General features: G+C 40.0%; 1 protein-coding gene across 3 annotated transcripts in view; it reads left to right on the top strand.

Annotated features, from left to right (window-relative positions):
- DUSP16 (dual specificity phosphatase 16) overlaps positions 1 to 24,724 on the top strand; it is an 89,512-nt gene that overhangs the window by 1,051 nt on the left and 63,737 nt on the right. The window contains exons 1-2 of one of the 3 annotated variants that reach the window (XM_040235205.1): positions 91 to 877; positions 6,797 to 6,908. The gene's annotated coding sequence lies outside the window, so the exon portion shown is untranslated. Of the gene's footprint in view, positions 1 to 90; positions 1,089 to 6,796; positions 6,909 to 24,724 lie in introns of those variants that run through there. The other 2 variants (XM_040235203.1, XM_040235204.1) reach the window with 2 other exon arrangements.

Raw genomic sequence — 24,724 nt, 5'->3', positions numbered from 1 at the left:
GCGGCGGCGGGTGCGCGGGCTCGGGCCGAGCGGGCCCGGCGGCCGGCTGCCGCCGCCAGGAGCCGCCGCCGGACGCGGTCCCTTCGCGGGCCAAGCTGCTCACTTCCAGGCGCGACTGTTACACAACTCGCCTGCCAAGAGGGGCCCCGGCCTGACTGTCCCCATTATCCCCAGCTCGCCTTCCATGTGAGCGGCTGGGCCACCTGAGTGGTGACCAGGCTGCGCTCTTCAACCCACTCGCTTTTCCTCCGGGGACCCCCCGAGGCCGGGTGTTGGGGGACCCGGTGCGCCAGGGACTTTTTCTTTATTTACACCAACCGTAAAACGTGAGAAAGGAAGAAGCCCCGGGAGACGAGCGAAGGTCTGTGTATATCACGTGCAGTTTCATGGAATGAAACGCACGGGAGGAAAATATTTGTGCAAAACGGAAGTTTTCAGGTGCAGCTGCGTTTATTTCCTTGAAATTACAACAGCAACTACACGGTTATTGTGTTTTCTCACTTGAGAAAACTACAAATAGATATTTAAATGAATGGATCCTGCAAAATCCTAAGGAAATGTGTCAACCTCAACTTCAACCGTCCTAAATAATAATCCTAGGAGTCTCAACTCGTTTGGAGAAAGCACACCTCCAATCAGACCGTGATGAATGAAGTGGAGAGAGAAAAACCTGTTACATAATCTCATTTGCCGTGGGGTTGCAGTACCGGCCCCTGAAATCAAGGGGAAGTGAGTTAAGATGCAGGGTTTTTAAACCTCTCTGAAGGTTTTATTTACCCACTCTCCCGGCTGCCACTTGTGCTTTAAAAGATTATAAGTAAATACTCTGCTCTTACAAGGGAACCAAACCTATCAAACCTGTTTAGAAAATGACCAGGTATGTTTCTTTCCTTTCTTTCCTGTGTGTGTGTGTGTGTGAAATTTACCATCCATGAAAGACCTTATGACTAGTATTTGGGGAACCTAGACTGTCAGAAAATGCCTCTTTAAGCCACTCATCTTTTGAGCGCACATAGGTGACAACTGTTTTCCTCAGAGGATTTATAGTATTCTGAACTCCATCAAGAAAAGAGATTTTTGAAGTTAAGGTAAATTTTTAAAAGAAGGAAAGAATTCTTACCTGTTGAATCAGTCACTTGTGAATTATTTATTTTTCCTTGAGAAATGATGTGTATGGGTGGACAAACAGCTTGGGAGGCCGTAGTTAATTGAGACTTGTGCTGCAGCCTAGAGAAGGTACATTGAAAAACTAAGAATTTGGGGCTTTGTCGGAGTATATTAGTCAAAGTGTGACTAGGCATCGTGAATTTGTTTTTGTACTTTAAAGTTCTGGAACTTAACTGAGTTTGATGACTGTGAAATCTTGTTTAAAAAAGTTTTGGAGGATTAACATTTAACATCCTATATAAAAACTTGGCCTAAAAGACACCAGCCCCAAAGTTGGCTTTTAGGTAAAATAATTTGTACTTCCCAAAGTTCTTTATGAGGGGGAACCGCAAAAATTAGTTTATTCTCAATTCTGCTGGTAATATGGTGATTAGCATGAAAAAGAGTAGGTTCAAGCTCTATATAAATGTCCATTTGAATGTAAAATAATTGAATACCTGTAAAGTGAAAATAGTCATGTAAAATTGAGGATTAGGGATCTCTTTAGCCAAGAGCTCAATGGCAGAAGCTGAAAAGTGGAAAAAAGAGAACCTGTTAACCTAGTTCTTTTCCTTTTTCTTAAACATTAGAAACTCATTTGTGGAGGTGAGGCAGCAGCAATCAAGTGTGAGATTGTGCAGAATTTAGGCTGGGGTCAGGAAAAGGGGCCAGGGTTGATGTATGAGTTTGTTTTGATGCTCTTTTCTATAAATGCCCGTATTGAGAATTTAATTTCATAGTTTTTAGCCTGTGGGATTATATATTGACAAAGCTGACTTGCATAGCTGTTTAATGTTTTTCTATTTTTCAGCCAATCATAATAACCCACTAAATATAAATTTGCTAGAATTACCAGTGTAATTTATCCTAGAAACCCAACTTTTCCTGGAGTAGCTTTAAAAAAAAAAAAAAAAAAAGAGTCTTCTATCCAGTGTTATTTGGACTGAAAATTTCATTAGACATTTAGTGTTATTACAATGCTTTTCATTCTCAAGCAAATGGTACTTTAAATTAAAGAAGTAAATTAATATAGGGTAAGCTGATTTGGATCAGAAGCCCAGGAACAAGGAGGAAATAAATCAGAGGAAACAGAAACCAGATTTTATGATAGTTTTCAACAGATTGAAAAAACGAGTTAAAGACTTCATAGGAAAAACCTCAGTTGATATTTGATTGGCTTTTTGAAAAAACTGCATCAGAATTTAAAATTGAGACAGATATTCCACCATCGTAAAAGAAAATGTTACTAACAGTGATGGCTTAAGCAAAAACTTTAAGAAAGTAAACATTGCCCAAAGCCACATGGTATATTCCAAAGCCAGATGTCAAATTTTTTTCTGATTTTATTGTGTTGTGGATAATCTGATATTTTTGTACATTTCATTTAGCCCAGATAACCAGGGTTTAGTTGGCTTTGTGAAGGGATGGCCAGATTTAAAGAAGCAGGCTCAAGCTTTAAGAAGAGGCCAGTCTCGTAAACAAGCTGACTGAAAAGTTTGAAATCTGATCAAATAAGTGACTAGAGGAACCAGGAGTGGCTCAGAAAGGAGGGTCTAAGGCAGATTACCAAGGACAGGTACAAAGCAATAAAGAAAGCTTGCCAGGGCTATGATCAGGAAAGAAGGAAATGGGATCCATCTTGACATGAAAGGAAAAAGGCATAAAAAGAAAAAATACCCTTCAGTACCTCAGCAACAGGAAGAAAGTAATGAAACTCCAGCTTCCTTCTTGATTGGGGTTAGATACTTCACTTGAAGGTATCACCAAAAAAGTCACAAGATTTTTTTTTTGTAATTACATACAAAAATTAATCTTGGGGGAGGGATGGATAAAGTGAATTATGAGCAGTTATAATTACATATATGAGAATGTAAAGCTTGAAGTTGCCCAAAATAAATTTAAACTAGAGGGGACCCACTGCAATTTCAGTTGAGTTATTGGAAAGGGAGGGTTAGGTTATAAAAGGGTGAAACTATTAAGTCAATTGATTTCTGGATTAATTATAGGTATGAGTCAGTCAAGCAGAGCATTTATTAGTGGTAGACTACGTATAGGTCCCGAGGTGGATACTGAAACTTAGGGGCATGGGTCCATGAACTTAATGAGGATTATGAGAATTTTAAAGGAGCTATATACATATGCAAAGATAAACAGTTATCAGACAGCAGACAAGGGCAGCATTCATGGTATGAAGGAGAAGGAGACTGGAGGAATGGGAGGTCTTTTTCATAGAGGAGGTAGAATTTGACCCTGACCTCAAAGGATGGTTAACCTGTGTATGGAGTGAAGGAAGGGGAGGGGCAGGGGGCAGCCATTCAGCCATCCCTTCATTCAGCAGATCTGTTTGGAACCTCTGTGTGTGCTTGGCACTGTTCTCTGAACCCGGCAAAGAGTGGAAAGTAAGATAAGGTTTTTGCCCTTATGGAATTTACATTCTAGTGGGAGAAGGGCAATAAACAAGTAAACACTTCATGGAAAATCTGATGTCAGAGAGTGATGTCTTGTGAAAATAGGAATGATCAGAGACAAGGAAATTACAGAGTGCTAGTTACGGCCCTACTTATTCTGTGAATGACCTGTTTTGCCTGTGATATGCCTGGTGAAATGTTAATGATTTAACTTTTTAATATTTATTTGCAGCCCAAACCAATTTGAATAGACATCTACACAGTCATTGACTCTGTCTTTAACCAATTTTTAAAAAGAAACCTACATAATATTTTATAGATTGAAGCATGCAGGCTTTGTGTTTTCAACTCCTCGTTAACAATTTTTATGCAATTCTGCTGCTGTTGTCTGCTAGGAACCTCATGTTTTTGCAGTGAGGTTAAAGTTATTCTTTCCAGTTTACTTAGAGTTGTGATGTATTGGGCTATGTACTTAGGTATATTCTCCATTAGGAACAGTAATCACAACAGTAATATAAAGGGACGCTAAACTCCAAGGACAGTTTGTTTTGATGATACCTTGTAGGAGAGCCCACAAAACTGAAGGTGGACAGAAAGTAAAAGTCGGCCCTTCAGCTTAGTTACCAGAAAATGAGGTCCAGGGTGACGTTCCCTCCAGGTCTCGTCTGCATGGTACATTTGACATTTGGGCTGCGTTGTGCTCTGTGAACTTAATCATTCTCCTTACAGGTTGGTAGGGGACTTAGTGGTCTCACTGGAAATATTATCTTAAACTTCTGCAGATAGTAGACCTGATAAAAAAGTGTCAGTTTTGAAATGGGGAAGTCTGGACTCTGCAGTTGTCTGACTGCCAGGTTTTGTTGTTATTGACAAGATGTCCTTTATAGCGTCAGCTAAAAAATTCCTTAGTGACTCTTCATGTTTTGGAACACATTATGAAGTACTTCTTAAGCATTCTTTAAGAAATGTGTTCTCTCCTTCTCCACTTTTTCTGTAGTTTTAAACGTAAAACAAACACAACAACAAAAAAACCTTATAGGTGGAATTGAGGTAAAGGATCCCAAAAAGGATTTATGTGCCTATGGAACCACATCTCTTAAAATTTTCTATATGCATCTGACCAGTTTTCATCTGCAATTCATTCTGACATGCTTGGGATAGGCCTATGGAAAAGAAAACGATTTTCAGAGGAGGTGGGAGATTCTTTAGCCTTTCCTTGATTTCTTCTGAATACTCCATTTATTATTATTTTTTTAAAACTTTTTATTTTATGTTGGAGTATAGCTGACTAACAATGTTGTGATAGTTTCAGGTGAACCGTGAAAGGACTCAGCCATACATATAAATGTATCCATTCTCCCCCAAACTTCCCTCCCATCCAGGTTGCCATATAACATTGAACAGAGTTCCCTGTGCTCTACACTAGGTCACTGTTGATTATCCATTTAAAATATAGCAGTGTGTACATGTTGATCTTCAACTAAATACTCCATTTAGAAAAGAATTGTAGATGTAAATGCTCTGAGTCTATGATGTATATGATAAAAGCTAATGTGATATTTAGTCTTGAAAAGTATTTGGGAAGGACAATAGAATTCATATGTTTTAATGTCTGGGTGAGGGGTGGGCCAAATTGCAGGTTTTGCACTATAAATTGTCATGTATGTGGCAAGGTATTAATAGTAAATTTGTCCATTCTTCCCCTTAAAATTAATGGGGAAAGTAATATGTAGAGAAGTATATGCCGCTTACTGTTTCACTGAAAAATTTTACACAAAAATACTACAGCCCATATCCTAATATGTGCCTAGTAGAATTGACTTTTTTGACAAATGTTTGCTGAATAAATTGAATTGTCACAGGTAGTTTATTTTGATGATATTTGCATTGTATTTCTAGCTTAGAGCACTGGTTTTTTTTTTACAATTATCTTTTTATGTTTAATTAATTTATTTTGGATGTGCCTTGTGGGATCTTAGTTCCCTGACCATGGATGGAACCTGTGCCCCCAGGGTTGGGAGCACAGAGTATTAAAACCAGTGAACCACCAGGGAAGTCCTGGAGCCCTGATTTTCGAGCTCTGAGTTGAACCCCGCAGGGGGCTGCCATCCAGCCTTTTGGTTATGGGACCTGTTTGAACAGTGCCGTCACTCTGGAGCCCAGGCCTCGACCTTCCCTCCAGCCTGCCTGACCATAGGGCTGGCCCAACCCCATCTTTTCCTGCAGTTCCTGCCCTTCCTGATCAGCTGAGTGGGCCTCTTCGGGTCACTTCTCAGAGTACTGAAGTGTCCCCAGTTTGGCCTTTTTTGTGGTGGGTGTCTCTTGTCATTTTTGTCTGTTGTTTTGTTGGAGAAGAAGCACATTTCCCTGGAGCAGAGTTCTTGACTTGATTTTGTAAACTGTGCATGTATATAGAGCATGGTGTTATTTCTACTTCCTTCTTGTCTTTAGCTGAAAATCTTGTATTACTTGTAACTGAATTGTTGAGAATATTTCAATCCTACAGAACAACTAAAAACTAAAGACTCTTTTTTTGGGAGACAGTCGGGAAGTTAGAACATGGAGTATGTTTTATCTTGAAGGGGGCATGGCAACCTTCTCCAGTATTCTTGCCTGGAGAATCCCATGGACAGAGGAGCCTGGTGAGCTACCGTCCTTGGGGTCGCAAAGAGTCAGACATGACTGAAGTGACTTAGCATCGCATGTTTTAGGTGATATTTAAGAACTATAAAGTTCATTTCTATGTTAATGGTATTGGGGTTATGTTGAATTCTCATCTGTTAAAAAGATACATATGGGAGTATTTATAGACAAAATGAAATGATGCCTAATACTTGTTTTTAAAAACATCAGAATAGACATACATACACATAGGAAATGAAATAATATTAGCAATTTTTTGGTAATTTTTAAGAGTACCTGCGTGTTTGTTACAATTTTCTGTACTTCTGTGTGTATTTGGAAATATCTGTAATAATTAGAATATACACATTACTGATTATAACTGTCAAAGTCTAAATTTAAATCAGTAAAGTTATGTGGTTGGACATTTGAGCTAATTGACTAATCAGAAAATCTCCACCTTGCATTTTCTGTGAGTTCTTCATTTAGCAAAAATATTTAAGAATACAGAATTTTTTAGAAATATAGTCACAAGTTTAAAACTCTTTGAGATCTTATAACAATAACAGTATACCTGTACTGTATCAACTGTTTTGACATATTTTGTCTTTTATCCTCAGAACAAGACATGAATAACCCATTTCGCAGATGAAGAAACTGAGACCTTAGATTAATTTATCCAAATCCCAAAGCAAGTGGACCTGGAGCCAAGACCTTCTGACTCATTCTCAGGTGCCTGTTCTCTTATATACACACGCATATAAGCACTCTTTTTTTGTGTGGTGTTGAAAACCAAAGGTTTTCTAACATTTTGGTGTTGGGACACTTTTGCATTATTGACGCCCCAAAGATCTTTTGTTTATGTGGACTATATCAATATTTAACATATTAGAAATTAAAAGTCTGAAATGTTTTAAAATACTTATTCACTTAAAAATGATAAACTCATGAAAGGTTAACATGAATAACATATTTTAATGAAAAAATATTCCAAAGCAAAAATACAGTGATAAGTGTGAGATGGTTTTATGTTTTGCCACTCTCTAATGCATTGCTTAATAGAAGACCACTGGAATTTCATAACTGCTTTTGCATTCAGCCTATTGTGATATGTTGCTTTGTTTGAAATATATGAAGAAACCCCATTTATACACAGATACATAGTAGAGAAAAGGTGGGGCATTTTAGTGTCTTTTTCAAATAATTGTGTATATTCTTTAATATATCAAGACTCAGCAAATGGTAGATTCTTTTTTTTCCTCCCTTTGCCTCTTTTTTTTTTTGAAAGATGTTCTTAAGAGTTAGTTGTGTTGAATCTGAACATTGTCAATGAATTTTTTGTGCTCCTCCGTAACGGAAAATCTACTGGTCCATCTTGCACTTTGGGTGGATCTTTGACCAGCTTGTGATTTTTATAACATTGTACATTGGTCATTTAAAAAATAATCGTTGAGTTCTACAGATCTTTCAAATGTTGACACATTTGGTTACACAATATTCATCAAATCACATTCATTAATGCAACCATTAATCTCATCCAAAAAGTCTTTAGAATTGAGGCGCAGTCAAGATTTTGGTATCCAGTTCAGGTTTTCCAAAATTCTAATTTTTTCTTGGAAACTCAAATTTTATCATCAGCAACAGGTATTGTCAGTTTTTTCCTTGAAGCGTCAGGCTCACTGTATCTACTTTAGAGAAAATGTCTGCCAAGTACCTAAGTCTGAATAACTATCTATAATAATAAGTTGTCTGCCAGCCGTTCTTTCAGCAGAAATGGTATTCTATGGAAAAGTGTATAGTTCAGCTCACAACTCAATTGCATAAATGCTTTTCCTTAAGATGGCCATTGTATTAGGTATGTAGAAATGCTTTTTGTACATATTAGATATGATGAAATGCTCCCATTTCATCACACGGATTATTAAAAAGATCAAGTTCTCAAGAGTGAGATTTAATAAATAATAACTTTTACTATTTTATCAAGGACATTGTTAAGTGAGACTGGCTTTTTAAAAATGATTGCTAGGAGAAAGAGTAACATGGAAACGTATATTACCATTTGTAAAATAGATAGCCAATGGGAATTTGCTATATGGCTATGGAAACTCAAACAGGGGCTCTGTATCAGCCTAGACATGTGGGATGGGGAAGGAGATGGGAGGGAAGTTCAAAAGGAGGGGATATATGTATACCTATGGCTGATTCACGTTGAGGTTTGACAGAAAACAACAAAATTCTGTAAAGCAACTATCCTTCAATAAAAAGTAAATTATTTTTTTAAAAAAAGATTGATAGGGACTTTGCTGGTGGTCCAGTGGCTCAGATTCTGTGTTCCCAATTCAGGGAGCCCAGGTTTGATCCCAGGTCAGAGAACTAGATCCCATATGCCATTCCTGCATGCTGAAACTAAGACCCTGGTGCAGCCAAATAAATAATATAAAATCAATATTTTAAAAAGTGATTGACAGTGAAGAATGTAATTCCTGCTAGTACAGTTTGGATCCTTGCCATAATTGATGCTAAAGTGCCAGCAGTTTTGCCCTTCATTGCTTTTGTGCCATCAGAGGAAATATCAGCATCATAGTTTCAGGGTAAATCATGAAAATTTGAAATCGCTGATATAAACTGGTGCCTTGTTCTAACATATTTTTAGAGTAGTCTAACACAGACAATCTGTAGCAATAAAATAATGTTTCCATCTTAGCTGATTAACTTGTTGGGAAGAAGGAAATATGCTATTGTGTGGGATGAGCCCTGTGGTCCTGAAACCCCAAGGGTAGAAGATTAAGTAACCTCGGAAAGTGGTGGGTAGAGGGTAGACACAAAGGAAGAGTCTATAAAAGTGCTTTTGTGTGTGTGCTCAATTGTGTCTGACTCTTTGCAGTCTTGTGGACTGTAGCCTGCCAGACTCCTCTGTCCATGAGATTCTCCAGGCAAGAATACTGGAATGTGTTGCCATTTTCTCCTCTAGGAATCTCCCGACCCAGGGTTCGAACCAGCGTCTCCTGTGTCTCCTGCATAGCCACCTGGGAAGCCCAAAAGTGCTTTATAGCTTACCAAAAAAAAAAAAAAGAGAGCATTGGTTCTGTTTTTTTTTTTTTTTAAGTTAAAAAAGCACTGAGCCCACATACATCATTCATATAAATCTATATATTCATACTCATTTTTATCTGTGCTCAAACTCAAGGTACTCAGCCATTTTATTCCTTGAATGACAGTAGGGGAGAGATGGTAGCACACTTGAGAGAAGAGATGTTTGTGGCTGTTGTGTGTTTCTTTCAACCAGGGAGGCTGTGAGTGGAGTAGATGTTAGTGATCACAGAGCTGGTATAGGCAGAACGGAACTGGCTGTGGGCAGAGTGGAGATGAGTGTTGGGAGCCAGAGGAATATTGTGGGGTGAGTACAGAACACTGGGACCTAGGAAAGTACAGAGGTGGGTGAAACTGGGGTCATGGAGGTAAACATACACGTGACAGAGTTCCATCAAAATACAGTTAAAATAACTATTGAAATAGCTGTACTGGGTAGTCTGACTTTTAATGTCTTATCTGTATTCAAATTCTATTATTATAATCTCTAGAGGAGAAAACAGCAATGCCATGAATTTGGTGTAGTGCTGGTAAGTCTCCAGGCTTCTGTTACAAGCATCCATATGTGAAAATATTGACTCGGCCACTTTGGGGGCTGTAAATTCAAGAATGAAATTTTAATATTTAATCTTTTACTAACAGTTATGATTAAGGGCTTTCCTGATGGCTCAGTGGTAAAGAATCTGCCTGTGATGCAGGAGACCTGGGTTCGATCTCTGGGTTGGGAAGATTCCCTGGAGGAAGGCATGGCAGCCCACACCAGTATTCTTGCCTGGAGAATCCCGTGGACAGAGGAGCCTGGCGGGCTACAGTCCATGGGGTCACAAACAGTTGGACGCAACTGAAGCAACTGAAGCAGCAATTATGATTAAAGGAGCAGAAGAGTTTAGTTCAGATAGATCTTATTCATTAGTTTGTTATTTACGCAATACTCATTTCCAAAAAGGATTTGAGATGGCAGAAAGAAGGATCAAAGTCATAATCAAGAAAAAATATGAGTCAAAGTCATGTTTCTTTCCCTTATGTTTTGTCTACTGATGATGTTTATTTTAATAGGATCATTGTTGAGATGTGCTGTAACTATAAAGTAATTGAACTGGTCTCTATTATGTGTGGCTTCTCAGGTGGTGCTAGTGGTAAAGAACCCTTTTGCCAATGCAGGAGACAAAATGAGATGCGAGTTTGATCCCTGAGTCAGGAAGATCCCCTGGAGAGACCACTGGCAACCCACTCCAGTATTCTTGCCTGGAGAATCCCATGGACAGAGAGCCTGGTGGGCTGCAGTTCACAGGGTTGCAAGGAGTTGGACATGTCTGAAGTGACTTAGTATGCATGCATGATGTTAATTATGCCAGAGAAATATAATATTGTCTTTTTTTAGGGGCATGTATATGAGCAGAATACACCCTGTTAATGGGAGTGATGTGGCAGGAAAATTACAATAGGGCACAAAAGATTTTGTTTTATCATTTTTTTTTTAAATTTTGGCTGTGCCATGCTGCTTGTTGGATCTTTGTTGCCTGCCTGACTGGGGATCGAACCCAGGGCCCCTGGCAGTGAAAGCGCTCATCATAACCACTGGAACGCCAGGGAACTGCCCAGAAAAAAATTAAAAAAAAAAAAAAAATCAGTACAGCTTTCAGCGGTAGTTAATAGAAAGCCATCAGTTCAGTTCAGTTCAGTTGCTCAGTCATGTCAGACTCTTTGCGACCCCATAAATCGCAGGCACGCCAGGCCTCCCTGTCCATCACCAACTCCCGGAGTTCACTCAAACTCACTTCCATCGAGTCTGTGATGCCATCCAGCCATCTCATCCTCTGTCGTCCCCTTCTCCTCCTGCCTCCAATCCCTCCCAGCATCAGAGTCTTTTCCAGTAAGTCAACTCTTCTCATGAGGTGGCCAAAGTATTGGAGTTTCAGCTTTAGCATCAGTACTTCCAAAGAACACCCAGGGCTGATCTCCTCTAGAATGGACTGGTTGGATCTCCTTGCAGTCCAATGGACTCTCAAGAGTCTTCTCCAACACCACAGTTCAAAAGCATCAATTCTTCGGCACTCAGCCTTCTTCACAGTCCAACTCTGTCATCCATACATGACCACTGGAAAAACCATAGCCTTGACTAGACGGACCTTTATTGGCAAAGTAATATCTCTGCTTTTCAATATGCTATCTAGGTTGGTCATAACTTTTTTTCCAAGGAGTAAGCGTCTCTTAATTTCATGGCTGCAGTCACCATCTGCAGTGATTTTGGAACCCAGAAAAATAAAGTCTGACACTGTTTCCACTGTTTCCCCATCTATTTCCCATGAAGTGTTGGGACCAGATGCCATGATCTTCGTTTTCTGAATGTTGAGCTTTAAGCCAACTTTTTCACGCTCCTCTTTCACTTTCATCAAGAGGCTTTTTAGTTCCTCTTCACTTTCTGTCATAAGGGTGGTGTCATCTGCATATCTGAGGTTATTGATATTTCTCCCAGCAATCTTGATTCCAGCTTGTGCTTCCTCCAGCCCAGCGTTTCTCATGATATACTCTGCACATAAGTTAAAATAAGCAGGGTGACAATATATAGCCTTGCCGTACTCCTTTTCCTATTTGGAACCAGTCTGTTGTTCCATGTCCAGTTCCAACTGTTACTTCCTGACCTGCATACAGATTTCTCAAGAGACAGGTCAGATGGTCTGGTATTCCCATCTCTTTCAGAATTTTCCACAGTTTATTGTGATCCACACAGTCAAAGGCTTTGGCATAGTCAATAAAGAGGCTTAAACCTTAAGCCATTTATTACTGTGTGGTTCAGGGAATTTCAGAGGTAGGCAGTCTCAGGCAATTCAGCTGTTCCGCAGTGCCCTCAGCCAGGTGGTCAGCCATCTTGTGTGTTTACTTACAGCAGGTCACAAAATGGCTGCCTCAGTTGTTGGCATCACATGTCTTTCCGAGGCAAGGAGGAGGGAGTAGACAAGAGCCAGCAGTTCCTACTCCAATGCTTGCCTGACGGAGAACAAAATCTTTCCCAGAAGCTTCCATTCCCTTTATCTGTGATGTCTCGTTTGCTTGAATTGTTGTCTGTGTCTGTCCAGCAGGAGTGGGTACAGAGGATGGTGTGACGCACATCGTGTATCGTCCTAGGCTTAGATACGCGGCTCGCTGTCCAGGAGGAACCGGGACTCTTAGCAAGTCTGAGGGGAGGAGATGTCTCTTGGGTGATTGGCTGTGTGTCTGCCTCAGATAAGCAGAAAAGAAAGCACAGAGAGTAGCCAGCAGCCTGCTACAGCAACTTTCCTGGAGTCTAGAGACTATCCTGTGTGTGTTTCCTTCTTGCTCACAGATTGCCTTTTCTTTCTTCTTCTAGTGGAAGATTACACAGACTTGAATCCCAGCTCGTTGTGGAGCTAATTTAGAGATAGTTAGGTCTTAGCTTCCTCAGCTGTGAAATAAGAATATCGTATTTGATGATCTTGGAGGTGCCTTCTGGTTCAGACATTCTTGTCTCTCCTTGTGTTCCTGTCTTTTGATCATTTCACATTTATATCTTTTTTTTAAATCAAAAAAGTGGACAGGATTAGAGGATATAAAAGTGTATGGTGTTTTACAGTCATCTTGATAGCTAGGCAGTATGTCTAATAACAATCTTGATGGTGTAGAAGGTTAAAGCTAAAATTAGGTTTTGGCTTTTTGGCAGTTAAGTAATGTGATATTACTTATGCCCCAAATTTCCACCCAAGGTGGAAAACTAATTGCATTTTTATTTTAGTAGGGGATATATCCATGTATGTACAGAATCTGTACTCAACATAGCCCCAGTACCATGTCTTAAATTTAAGCACTAGTGGTTAAAACCTGGTAAAATACCCCCTTTTGCTTGTTGGGCATTTGTTCTTATTTGTTAATCTTGTTTGCACTGCATATTTGCCTTAGATAAAATTAGAGGACAACTAAAGGAGAGTGATTCCCTTCATTCATGGTAGCAACTTGACTTGACTTGAATGAGGCAGAGCCTTTGTCTCACCTTGAGGTAGATTCTCCTGTGTTTCAGAGAGAGTGACAGTCTGGCTCTTCCTATAGAATTCCATCAAGATTTTATGAATTTGAATATACTGTGAATTGAAAATCACATTCTCAGCTCTAGAAACTTGCAGAGCAATTAAACACTGCTTATAGAATAGGCTCTTGAAATGTTAACCTAAAAATGTATTAATCTTCTGTTCAACAGAAGTCTTATAGAAGGATCGCAATGTGGTTTATTGTGGTTTATCAGTATTGGGAAACCCTGAAGATAAACATTATTAACTCTGGCACTTAAAGGAGCCAGAAGTCATTTGCAGTTTGGAAGATATTTTTAAGAATAAAATGGGTGTAGGTATATGTATTTAACAGCTGCTTTAAACAACTTTAGGGACAGACAGCATCTAATTTCATTACTCCAGAATATCCAAATATCAGAAACCTTTCCTTCCACTGAAACCCTTTTAACTATGTAATTAAAGCAATTGTTTTCATTTTTCATTTTGTGGATGACTAAGAGCCTCATTAATGTAAATATTCAGGAAGCTTGATTTTATAGCTTCTTGGCTTTATAACCAACAATAAAAATCATGTACAGTGGAAAACCCCTTCTTCTCTTGACTGCAATCTCAACTGAAAGACAAACTCAAGCAATTTTTTCTGGCAGTGGAGTGACCTGTGTAACTGGCTCTTTAGATGTTGCCTGTGGCCATCTCATTAGAGGATGTAATTAATAGGACTTTAATTTAAGGCAATACAGTATTTGCTGGTAGGGTGGATTTCCAGTTACCAAGTGTTAATCAGTGTGGTATCCAGTAACAGGAAGTTGTAGTTTTATACAAGTTCTTAGTAAAAATTATTGTGAAGTCAGTGGAGGTATTTTATTATACAAATGACCTTGGTTCATGTATGGAAATGAGCACTCTTGACTTCTGAGTCCAGTAGACTTTTTTCGTGGACAAAAGATTCATTCTTTTTGCCTGTGGTCGTTGGCATGTCTCTGTCATTGGCATGAACAAGTCTTACTGAGCAACTTCTGAGAGTGAGGTATTAGAAGAGATACCAAGAAATATATGTAGCCTGTGGCCTTCGTCATCAAGGAGTTTATATCAATACTTGTTGCCAGGATCTCTTGAAAAGAAAAACAGCCATTTTCTTTTTTTGTTGTTTTCTTTTTAAAAAAATTGTAGTAAAGGCAATGTAAAATTTATCATTGTAACCATTTTCAGATGTATAGTTCAATATTTTGTATATTCACATTGTGGTGAAACAGATCTTTAGAACTTTTTACATCTTCAGCATCTGAAACTCTACACAGTAGAGTATTTGAAATCTCCTTTCTCCCTCAGCCTCCGGTGAGCCCCATTCTGTGGTCTGTTTCCATGCATTTGACTATCTTAGATAACCTCATATGAACGGAATCATAAGCATTTATCTGTTTGTGACATATTTTACTCAGTGTGCTGTCATCAGGGTTCATCCATGTTGTCGCATGTGACAGGGTCCCCTTCCTTTTTAAAGCTGAGTCGTATTGTATTATTGTACGTGTAATCATGTTTTGTTTATTCATCTGTTGATAGACCTTTGGGTTACTTTTGGCTATTGTGAATAAGGCTGCTGGGAACACGTGTGTACAAATGTCTCCTGGAGACTGTTTTCAGTTCTGTTGGATAAATACCCAGAAGTGGAATTCCTGGGTCATATGGTAGTTCTGTTTTTTAATTTTTTGAATAAGTGCCATACTGTGCTGTATAGCATTTATACCATTTCATGGGCTTCCCTGGTGGCTCAGGGAAGAGATCTCCAATCTCCTTGGAACCTCATTAACATCTGACTTCTAGACTAAGAAATCTTTGATGGCTAGTAAGAAGCTCTCCTCCAAAGGCCCATTGGATCTTTGCTAACTTTTAATTTTGCTCCTTCGGGTCTTTATAGTGTGGTGTCACCCCCAGACTCTGGGCCTACAGGTCAGTTCGTTACCTGCTGCTGCACGCAAGTCCTTCTGTGGGCATGTGGCAGGGTGCTCAGGCTTGGACTTTGCCCTGAGATATACAGTGTTGTTGTTTTTTAAGCCTGCTCCCAGGCATGAGGAAATAGAAGCCAAAGTTCATTGGACAGTGTATTTGTTGTTGTTTTGAACCCATAGAGCAGGCAGAACTAGTCCAAATCTGGTGAATTCTCATTTTGGTAAAACTAGCAATATTTCTGTGTTACATGCTAGGTTTAAAGAAATATTACCCAACTGATATGTTTATTCTTTGTCTGTGGTTTTCATAGTGATACTTTGGTAGTAGTTAAAAAAAAAAAAAAGAGGCAATGTTGATTGTGGTGGTTGATGTTGAAGATTACCATAGACTCTGATATGATTTGCTTAGGATTACTTTTAGATTTCAAGTACTTGGTATTTAAAAAATATTTTGTATCTAATAGATACTGTCTGGTAGATATCCAGTCTTCAGGGAGCTGATCTTAGTTATTAATATATGGAGTTATGTTATTGCCACAAGACACTGTGACTTAAAATACTAATGGCAACAGTATCCTATGAGGTAATAAGGTAAACAGGCAGAGTTCAGTAAACCACACAGGAATGGGTGAGGAACATGCGTGGTGACTCAGGAAGAGTGAGGTGCTGATAGTGCTTGAGTAGAACCCAAGATATCTAGCCCAGCAGTGTCTTTGCCCTTGAACACCTGTGGCATCTCCTTTGCCTTCTGGCTTATTGTCAGGTCTTGGTGGAACATTACCAGCCCCTTCTTTTGTCCAAAATACTAAATACAGGTGTTTGAGTGGGGGAGGTAACACAGGGACTGAGGCAGCTTCAGAGAGCTATGTTGTGAGAAGCTACAGAAATGTTCAGAGCCAGCCAGTGTCGTTCTTCTTCTTTTCTTAATGTTTATTATGTATTTATTTGGCTGCATCAGGTTTTAGTTGTGATGTGTGTGCTAAGTTGCTTCAGTTGTATCTGACTCTTCCTGACCCTATGGACTATAGCCCACCAGGCTCCTCTGTCCATGGGATTCTCCAGACAAGAATACTGGAGTGGGTTGCCATGCCCTCCTCCAGGGGATCTTCCCGGCTCAGGGATTGAACTCATATCCCTTATGTCTCCTGCATTGGCAGGGCTCTTTAGCACCAGCGCCATCTGAGAAGCCCTTATTTGTGGCACATGGCATCTTTAGTTGCGGCATTCAAGCTCTTAGTTGAGACGTGGGGTCCAGTTCCCTGAGCAGGGATCAAACTTAGACTCTCTGCACTGGGAGCACAGAGTTTAGCCACTGGACCACCAAGGGAAGTGTGCTGGTGTTACTCTTAATCCCGGTTATACAGTCCGCTCAAGGGTTGAAAATGCATTTTGTAACATTATGATGATTTCATAGCAAAAGTTTATCGAGGCCCTGAGGGGCTTGTCATCACCATCCCTCTGATCATGTCATTTAATTATGAAGAAACATAACCACCAGAAAACAGGTAAAGTGAAAAGACAAAACTAACGTGGGTTTTAATTAGTAGTCCAGAATCTATTAACATCATCATTTTCAAAAGGGTGTAAGGCTTTCCCTCCAAATAGTAGCATTTCATGAATTTTATAATATATAAAACTATCACATGTTTTCATTATTCATCCATTTATTTCTGTTGCATGGAAATGTAACTTATTTCTATATACTTTGGTTTCTGGTTTCTTAAAGTATAAAATGTTATTGTTACTGCCACATCAATATCATTTATTTAAAAAAGCATTTGATGGTAAATCTGTTTATTTTTTTTAATTTGGAGCGTAGTTGCTTTACAGTGTTGTTCGTTTCTGCTGTGCACTGAAGTGAGTCAGCCACAGGTATACGTATATCCCTGCTCTTTTGGATTTCCTTCCCGTTTAGCTCACCACAGAGCATTGAGTTCCCTGTGCTCTGCAGTCAGTTCGCGTCAATATCTTTTGTAATGGAAGTTCTTTTTCCTTCTAGATGTTTCAGAATCCACATACTAAACATCAGAGCGATGCATGTGGCTCCAGGACTGTGATTTGGTCTCCCATTTCTCTGATCTGCTTTGTATTTGGTGGGGAAAGGCTTATTAGGAAGTGTGACTGAAGGGATCATACAGTTTTGGCTAGATGGTAGCATTTAGACTATCATCAGACTTCATTTATCCATGTAACGTCTAATCTATTATTAGAATAACGATTTGATCATTAAGTAAACTTCTCTAATTGAATAGGGAATATATGTATAAAAATGTTTTGATAGCTTTAAATCAGTTAATATAATTCATCTCATTAACTGTAAAAAGGTAGAAAAATCATGACTATGTCAGTCGATTCAGAGAAACCATTTGTTAAACCTATTTCATCATAAAAGAACTCTTAAACAAGAATAGGGACTTCCTAAACATGAGCCAAATTCTGATGAGGTTGCAGAATGAATGGAACTTCCCTGTGTTGCTGGTGGGGGTACAAAATGGTAGGCTTCTCCAGTGGCTCAGTAGGGTAAAGAATCTGCCTGAAATGCGGGAGTTCTGGGTTCATTCCCTGGGTGGGGAAGATTGCCTAGGCAAAGGAAATAGCTACCCAAATCAGAATTTTTGCCTGGAACATCCCATGGACAGAGGAGCCTGGTGGGCTGTGGGATTGTAAGAGTCGGACAGGACTTAGTGACTAAACCACCACCACCACAAACGGTCCACTGTTGCAGAATTCAGTTGAGCAGTTTCTCATAAAGATAAGCACACACTTACCATGTGACTCATCAGTCCTTCTCCTAGGTATTTACTTAAGAAAAATGAATACTTAGATTCACACAAAAACCTGTATGTTTATGCAGCTTTAGGAGTAATCACCCCAAACTAGAAAGAACCCAAATATCATACAACTAGTGAATGAATATATACTTGGTGGTACATTCCTGCAAACAAACTATTGGCATGAACAACAGGCATGAATTTTAAAGGCAGCATGTTGAGTAAGAGAAGCCACTGTCAAAAGGTAATAAGCTATATGATTCAGTTTAAGTCATATTCTAGAAAGGAAAGCTATAGGCATTGGAGAACAAGTCAGTTGTGGCCAGGGTTTAGGGTGGGGAGAAGGTGTTGATTACAAAGGAGTGGCATGAGGATATTTTCTGGGCAAATGGAAGGGTTGTGTCTTGGTTGTGGAGAGGGTTACATTATACATCTGGTCAAAAACTCGTAGAACTATATACCAAAAAAAGATGTGTAAAATGATTATATAAGCTGATTCTAAAATTTACATGGAAACACAGATGGCAGGAATAGTCAAAGTAATAACACTTTCAATAAACTGCTGAATCTACACTGTTGGATGGTGGCTCAGACGGTAAAGTGTCTGCCTACAGTGTGGGAGACCTAGGTTCTATCCCTGGGTCAGGAAGATCCTCTGGAGATGGAAATGGCAACCCACTCCAGTACTCTTGCCTGGAGAATCCCATGGGCAGAGGAGCGTAGTAGTAGCTACAGTGTGTGGGGTCGCAGAGTCGGACATGACTGAGTGACTTCATTTTACCACGCAGTGTAGAATAAACAAATGGGTCAATGGAATAGAACAGAAACCAGAAGCAGATCCACGTCTGTTTTTTTTTTTTTTTTTACACATGTATATAAAAGTATGTGTGTGCATTTGTGAAACTGAAAGTGATGGTTGCTCAGTTGTGTCCAACTCTTTGCAACACAATGGACTGTTAGCCCACCAAGCTCCTCTATCCCTGGAATTCCTCCAAGGATACTGGAGTGGGTTGCCTTTTCCTCCTCCAGGGGATCTTCCCAACCCAGGGATCGAACTCTGGGTCTCTTGCATTGCAGGCAGATTCTTTACTGTCTGAGCCACCAGGGAAGCTCTCGTAAGTAGTGTGTGTGTGTGTGTGTGTGTGTGTGTGTGTGTGTGTGTATGTGTGTATACATATACGTGCACATAGACACAATTTATGATTAAGATGACGTTATACAGGAATCTGGAGAGAAAAATCTTTTCAATAAATGATCCTAAACTGTTTATCCATATTAAAAACAACTGATTTTAACCCCTATCTCATATCAGACTCATAGAAAAACTCCAGCTGAATTGTAGATCTAAATACAGGAGGTCAAATAAAAAGGTTCTTCAAGGTGCTCAACATAATAGTCACCAAAGAATGCTGAATAAAACTATAGTTACCACTACACAGTGACCAAAATAGCTAAAATTTAAAAACAAATAACCAACACAGTATTGTAAAGCAATTATCCTTCAATTAAAAATAAATAAATGAAAAAAAAAAACAAATACAGCAACAAAAAGCTTGAAAATATCAAGTGTCAGCAAGGATATGGAGCGAGAACTCTCAAACACTGATGGTGGGAATCATGAATTAGTACAACTGTTTTGAAAATTGGTGGTACTATGTTACAGCTGAAATTTGCACTGTGCCTCTGACCCAACAAATCCAGTCCTAGTTGTATACCCACAAACATGTGCTTATGTTCACCAAAAGCCATGTGCAAGGATGTTCATAGCATAATTCATAATTACTCCAAACTGGAGATGACCCAAATAGTCCATCAGTGTAAGAATGGAGAAATACATTGTTGTATATTCAATGAAATGACATAAAATAGGAAAAACTATTGCTATGGACAACACCAAGGGCTCAAATACAATGTTGAAGAAAAGAGTTCAGACACAAAAGTGTTCAAAAACAAGCAAAACTAATGTATTGATAAGGGTCAGGATAGTGGTTACCTTTAGGATGGGAGATTAGTTGATCAGATGGGATATGAGGCCAACTTCTAGAGTTTTCTACTTGATCAGGATGGTAGTTCCATGAGTATGCTAAAGTTCTTTGTACATTCGTGACTTTTATGCTTTATAGAAATATGTTATATTTGAACTTAAAAAGTTTATGAAAAGAAATATTTTGAGTTAACCATAGGAGTGAATGGCATCCAAGATTGTATTAGGTTTTTTTTGCATTGGTAAAGTTCATATTATCAGTGTTGTAAGATAGAAAATTATGTGTATCTACAGATACAAATAAATAGAGAGAGCTCCATAAATAAATACAGAGAACAGGCTTAAATTCTTTCCTAACTAAATCAAGACATTCCTAGGCTTCTTGAGTTTTTTTTTGTTGTTGCTTTTGTTGCTAGGGATAAATCCATCCTTCCTGTATCCCTGGGTTTTTTTCTCTTCAGAAAAGAATACACTGTTGGTAACTATTCTATATCAGTACCTATAGATAGACATTTTTCTTTTTTAGAGCCCTGTGAAATATAATATGTTTAGCCTATCTATTACTCATTGACATTGAGGTTGTTTCTGACTTTTTATAATCACAAACATGTTTCGATGAACAATATTTCACATAAAATGTACTTGAGCAAGTATATTTATATAGGATAATTTACTGAAAGTAGAAGTTTTGGATCTTAGACTATGTACGTGTGCATGCTCAGTTGCTCCAGCCATGTCTGACTCTTTACAACCCTGTGGACTGTAGCCCGCCAGGCTCCTCTGTCCTTGGATTCTCCAGGCAAGAATACTGGAGTGGGCTGCCATGTCGTCCTCTAGGGGATCTTCCCAACCCAGGGATTGAACCCAAGTCTCTTATGTCTCCTGCATTGGCAGGTGGGTTTTTCACCACTAGTGCTGCCTAAATTATTTTAAACTTTTTGTTCGGAAATAATTTTACACTTAAAAGATCGTCATCTACTGGTAACAGTTTGCTCTCTCTGCTTTATCACTTGCTGTCTCTCTTTACATATATGTGTGATACATTTTTCCATTTGCAAATAACTTGCACACATCTTGGCCCTCTGTTCCCAAGCATGTCCCTGGGTCTCCAAAGAACAGGGACATTCTTCTACCCCCAGTAGAGCTGTCAAGCCCAGTAAACGAGCATGGACTGCATACCCCTGTTCAGTCCACTTCTGTCCCCTTGTATCCATCAGTCCAGCAAGATTTTCATAGCATGGCCTCCCTCTAGTACAGGGTGCAGTTGAGCATCAGATGCTATGTTGACTTGTCACTTATCTTCTCAGTTTCCTTTTATTTGGTATAGTCCCTTGGCCCTTCTTTGTTTTTTTTTTAAAATAACTTTATTGGGATATAATTCACATGCCATAAAATTTATGTTTCCAAAGAACTTGAGATAAATCTCGCAACTATAAAATTTATACTTTTAAAGTATACAAATCAGTGTTTTAGTATAGTGACAGAACTGTGTGACTGTCACCACTATCTAACCGTAGAACATTTTTATCATCCTCAAATAATCCCTTCCCATTTAGCAGTCACTCGCCATCACCCTCCTCCCCACCTTTTGTGCCTGGTTCCCTTCTCTTAGCTTAATGTTTTCCAAGTGTATCCATGTTGCTGCTGCTGCTGCTGCTGCTAAGTCGCTTCAGTTGTGTCCGACTCTGCTACCCCATAGACAGCAGTCCACCAGGCTCCCGCATCCCTGGGATTCTCCAGGCAAGAACACTGGAGTGGGTTGCCATTTCCTTCTCCAATGCATGAAAGTGAAAAGTGAAAGTGAAGCTGCTCAGTTGTGTCCGACTCTTCGTGACCCCATGGACCACAGCCTACCAGGCTCCTCCGTCCATGGGATTTTCCAGGCAAGATTACTGGAGTAGGGTGCCATCACCTTCTCCGATCCATGTTGCAGTTGATATCAAATCCATTCCTTTCAGTGACCGAGTCATATTCCACTGTATGGATATAGACATACAGACTATATTTTGCATATCCATTCTAATCCATGGGGTCGCAGAGAGTTAGACGTGATGGACTGACTAAAACACACACACATTCACCAGCTGAAGCACTGTGGGGCCGTTATAAATAACGCTGCCGTAAACATTCTTGTACAGGATTGTGCATACTCTCATATCTAAATTCTGACCTAGGCTTCATATGTCACTGTAGACTCTCTAGATCTTTCTTGGCCATTGTTTCCTCTAGAGTTTGAGATGGATTATGAGTAGTTTCCACATCCAAAACCCGCCGATAAGGAGGGCTGACTGTATCTGTTGTACAACATCATTTCATTTAAGGGACTTGAGCATCCTAGGATTTTGGTATCCACGGGGACTCCTGGAACCACTCCCTGTGTTTATTGAGGGATGCCTGTAGTCAGAGAAACATTGCTAGGGGGACGTGGACTGGGCAGTTTTGTTTTTTCAAGTGGTCTATAGACTGAAAAGCCTGAGGACCGTAGGCCTAGACAGCTAACTTCTCTTGTCTGTGACTATTTAGATTGCCCACCTCCTGAGTGCTTATGGCCTTTCATCTACCTTACTGGACCTTCCAGTAAAATGGACTAATTTTAATAAATTCCTCTTTTTTATTCTTCCTGCTTACACTTTGCGGGTGGACAGAATGCTGCTGGACAGAAGTCAGGTCAGTGTTATCTTGTCAGATAACCGTCAGAGTTGTAAAGCGGGTACCTCCCATTCATTCTTCTCTATGTTTGTATTTGTGTTGGGGAAGGGGACTGTTCGCACCTGGGGTCTGAAGGAAGATGAACCACCTCTTCCCTGCCCCCTTCCCCTCTGCTAGGTCAAGACCATAGTGAGAACCAGCAGCCTGTCTGCCTGCTGAAGATGAGTTTGTTTATACTTCCTGGCAGGAAGCAGCCAGTCTCAGGGACCAGCTGAAAAGAGGTTGCCTCCAGAATTCGTAGAAGGGTCTTCTGGCTAGTGACGTCCCTGCTCCCCCCAGACTTCCCGGGGCCACAGGTTGTTCATGAATACAGCTTGTGTAGCATCATCAAAACTGGGGTAGGGGAGCGTCCAGAGTAAATATGTGCTGGTGGGATCCATCGCTGCCTCCTCGCTGACCTCCAGACGTCATCCCTGCAAGTCCTCCCATCTCCTCCTCTTGGAGCACCCCCATCCTGCTGAGCCTGGCAGTTATTAATACCCGTGTACAAATTTTCTTTCTATGGCGTTGCGTTTAATTGTGTCCTCCCAAGGTACCTGAGCAAAGAGGCTCACACAGACTGGGTGTTCAAAAACTTGTTCTGTGAATGAGCCCTGGGGAGACCCGCTGTTCAAAGGAGACAGCCCTAAGCACTTCCTCATCTAGTTTCTTCTATTGTTTGTTAATCAGCTATATCATGAATAAAAACGCTGGACTCTTGGTTGAATGCCACTTTTTTTTTTTTTTTAAGAAACTGCTGGCAAACCTTGAGATGGGTGGGGATATCCTTTATTTACTGTAATATGGATGGTTTGGCTGGAGGCCCAATTCTTGGTGTCCATCATCAGCTTATTTAATGAAGTTTTGCAGGATTGGACTAGAGGGAAGAGTTACAAAAGACTGTCTCCGCTTGTAGTGGTGACTTGCCCTTAGTAATGGGAAATTCCTGGGCGGGGATGTTTAACCTGCACTCACTCGTTCACAGGTGAACACTGAATTTACCTTGTCTCCTCCCAAACTTTAAAAACCTTTTTCGGATATATCTACATCTGAAAAAATGGGGAAAAGATTGGAAACTGGGTTGCTTCGGCCATAAGCTGTTTGATTAAGCCACGGTGGGATTCTGTGTCTCAGCACATCCTCAGGGCCTTTGGTTGGGAGTCATAGTGACGTGTGCTCCTGTATTATTACTGGAATTCAAGACTCCGTGGCACTGACAGCTTGATCTATTACTGATAATATATCCAGGACATCATGCCTCTAGCAGATGTTATAAAGCACATACCTCAAGAAGTAGGTCAGATGAATGACAGCACCGTGCACATCACCATGTTTCTCCTTTGTTCCCTTTTAAACTCTGCCTTCCAAACGGTCTGTCTTTTGTGACCCCTAGGAGGAGGTCAAGAATTCACCTTTAAGTGTTTGTGTAAAAAATACTGATGCCTACGCCCTTCTCCCTAGAGGTTCTGATTTATTGGTCTGAGGTACTTCGGGATAATTAAGAGTTGCCCAGGTGGCTTGGAGAAGGAAGTAGCAACCCACTCCAGTATTCCTGCCTGGAGAGTCCCTTGGACAGAGAAGCCTGGCGGGCTGCAGTCCATGGGGTTGCAAAGAGTCGTACACGACTGAGCACACACACACAGGTGACTTCATGTGCAGCCAAGGTTCAGAACTACTGTATTAACCAAAATACTGCTCTCATTGATCCTATTTTAAGTTATTAGCTTTTTAGTGAACATTCCAATGTACAAATATGGTTCTTCTGCTTACTGTGTTCTCACAGTGACTCCATGACGCAGACAGACTTCTGTTTCCAGGGTTCCTCTTTCTTCCCTAGTGTTCTGTGAGGGCTTGTTGCCTCACTGTCTTATTCTCCACTCTGTACACGGCTGTTTGTGTGACAGGCTGTCCCTGTGGTGAGACCACTTCTCTTCACAGCCACACACGTCAAGCGTTTAAACGGGGCGTGTTATTCATCTTTTGAAATCTATTGTTCCCTTTCTGCTCTTTTGGTTGCACCATGAGGCATTCAGGATTTTAGTTCCCC

This window comes from Oryx dammah, unplaced genomic scaffold (assembly GCF_014754425.2).
Source record: "Oryx dammah isolate SB20612 unplaced genomic scaffold, SCBI_Odam_1.1 HiC_scaffold_29, whole genome shotgun sequence".
NCBI lineage: Eukaryota > Metazoa > Chordata > Mammalia > Artiodactyla > Bovidae > Oryx > Oryx dammah.
This window is presented reverse-complemented; position numbering and strand designations above follow the sequence as displayed.